Here is a 3,049-nt window from a genome sequence, read left to right as displayed (position 1 = left end):
CCCCCTTTCCCTCCTTCTGCTACTTGGATTTTTTTAGCTGCTGCGTCATGAGCATAATTTATGCAAAGCGCTTTGCCGCATGCTGCACCTCCCGCGCCAGCCGCCGGGGGCGGCGGTCAGGAAAAGGAGGGGGGTCTGGGGAGCGGCGAGCGGCGCGTGGGGGTGGGGAGAAACCCCAGGCTCCGCCGGGACTTGAACCCAGGGTCTGTGGGGCCGCTCGACTCAGCCCCCTTCGAGAGCAGGATTGGCGTCTTGATCGGGGACCCCGTGTCACTTTCCCTTCAGCTGAGGATAGGGCAGTGACAACCGTGACTCTCTGGTGGTCAACTGCTCTTCCCAAAGGCCAAGCTCAAGTTCATGTCTGCCCTCCAGGCTGGGAAAGGAGAGGGAACTCGGACGTCACTCAAGCTCAGGGCCTCCGGAGCCCCTGTGCCCATCCCAGAGGGACCGGGGTCCTAGACGTTTTACTCTGCTCCCTTTCCCGCCTTCGGGAGGGGCGGGGTCCTACCCGCAGCCTGCGGTCTAGTCAAGCACCAGAAGGTGTGAAAAGAAAGGCAAAGTTTGAAGTAATGGAGAAAAATAAGCCACTGTTTTGGGGACAGTAATGGTGGGGAGGGTTTGTTTTATCTACTGACTTGACTGTAGAGGAAGGCTTAGAGGCCGATTAGGGGTCAGGGGAACAAAGGTTTGGGAGGTAATGGACGACAAGAAGGAAGACCAGGAGAGCAAGAAAGAATGAGAAGAGAAGGCAAAAGAGCGGTATCAATCCGGCCCAGTGGATTCCCAACAGCCAACCTGGTCTGCTTCCCTCTTCGCCCTCACCCCACACCCATGTTTCCGTGGTCTAGGATGACCTCGGTAGACTGTGCAGAAGCAGCATTAGGAGAAAGACAATGAAAGTAGAGCCCTTGCCAGACAGTCCCTTAAGCCTCTCCAGTGGAAGCATACACTGAAGAGGAGGAGGGGGGGAGGAGGAGGAGGAGGAGGAGGAGGAGGAGGAGGAGGAGGAGGAGGAGGAGGAGAGGTTCCGACCAGCAGGTACGCTCCTGGCTGCCTGCATCTTGCTGCTACTGATGCGGCAGAGCTGGGCTGACCGCTGTTTTTCTGGGGCCAGCGAGGAGGCACTGCAGGTGAGACTAACTAATGGGTCAAGAACCAGAAAGTTTGGGGTTTTATCCCAGCTCCCCACTAGCAGTCTAGGCAGATAATGCAGCTTAGCTTTACAAAAGGAGGTAGAGCCCAGCACCATCCCACCTGTAGGACCTGCTGCCACAGAAGCTGCAAAGCAAGTGAGAGTGTGAATTGGGAAGCAGCCTAACAAAGTGTAACAAAGTCACACAGGCACACAGGCACACACACACACACACACACACACGCACACCACACACAGACAGTCCCCAGACACACCCTACACAGCCCCACGTGTGCTCATATACTTGTGCACACATACACACTCCCCACATACCCCATACATTCCCCCACATGCATGCACACACATGCACACCCGCTTGTCCTCGAGCACACACACATTTACATATAATATGCACACACACACACAACACATACTGCTAGCATTCTGTCTAAGCTCTGCCCCAGTTATCTGGCAACAGCCAGGTAGGCCTGACCCCCTCTAAAAGGGGCTGCCTGCCCCTCCTCCCTCTCTTGCTCTTGTTCTTGCCCCCTTGCTCCCTCTCCCCCACCCCCACCCCACCCCCCTCTCTCCATGCTCATGGTCGGCCTCCTCATCTCTTCTCTTCTCTTCTCTTCTCTGTCTTCTCTTCTCTTCTCCTCTCCTCTCCTCTCCCCTCCCCTCCCCTCCCCTCCCCTCCCCTCCTCTCTCTCTCTCTTTCTCTCTCTCTCTCTCCTTCTCTGTCTCTACTGCCCCCTCAACTCCCCTCCCCATGCCCTGAATAAACTCTACTCTATAATTCTATATTATAGAGTTGGTCCCTCAGGGGGAAGGGATGCCTCAGCAGGGGGCCACAGAGGTGTCCCTTCCCCCACACCTGACTGCACCTCCACAAAACATAGCTCCTCCTCTCTTTATCTTTTTATAAACATATCACATACACCACACCCCCATATACACACTCATGCACACACACACCGTGTACATATACACCATACATACAGACACACAACCCTCAGAAAAAGAGGAGAAAGGCTGTCACGTAGCTCCGCTGGAACAATGCTTATGTAGTGTGAACAGAGCCTGAGGTCAAGCCCCAGCTACACAAATGGAGCCCTGAGGTCAAGCCCCAGCTACACATTAAGCTGAGGACGCTTGCCCATAGCCCCACACCCTGGAGTTTGAGGCATGCTGGTCGCACAGTGGGTTCTCAGGCCAACCTGGGCTATGGAGTAGATTCTCTTTAATCAAATAGAGTTGGGGAGGGAAGGCTGAAGAGATGGCATAGTGGTTAACAGTGCTGCTGGTCCTTCAGGGTTTGGATCCCAGCGCCACAGAGGGTGGCTCACAACCACCTGTTACACAACCTGTAACCTCGACTCCAGGGGACCTGACACCTTTTTCTAGTGGGCACTATCACATGCTTGGTATACAAATACATGAATAAAAATAAATCTTCAAAAGCTGAATTACAGCAGTGATGGCGGATGCTTTTACTCCCTGCACTTGGGAGGCAGAGACAGGCAGATTTCTGAGTTCAAGGCCAGCCTGGTCTACAGAGTGAGTTCCAGGACAGCCAGGGCTACACAGAGAAACGCTGTCTTGAAAAAGCTTAATTCCTACAGAGTCAGCATCAACTTTCTGAGGTGGGCGGGCGGGCAGGGGGTGTAAGGGAGAGCAAGGGCACTGTAGCCCCCGCACTACTCACAGGCAGTGGCTGCGTGGTGCCAGGTCATTGGGTAACTTTCTGGGGTGCGCCCACGATCTACTCCCCTCCCAACGGTCTTGTCTCCACATACCATCACATGTGGGTTCGGATTTCAACATCTGAATGGGGCTAGAGAAATGAGCACCTGTGACAGACAACAAGCCAGTGCAGGAAGTGAAGGGGATCGCCCACGAGGAGGCAGGGGAGCCCGT

Source organism: Apodemus sylvaticus, chromosome 17 (genome assembly GCF_947179515.1).
Source record: "Apodemus sylvaticus chromosome 17, mApoSyl1.1, whole genome shotgun sequence".
In the NCBI taxonomy this organism is placed as follows: domain Eukaryota; kingdom Metazoa; phylum Chordata; class Mammalia; order Rodentia; family Muridae; genus Apodemus; species Apodemus sylvaticus.
The sequence above is the reverse complement of the archived record's forward strand: the minus strand, read 5'-3'. Positions refer to the sequence as shown.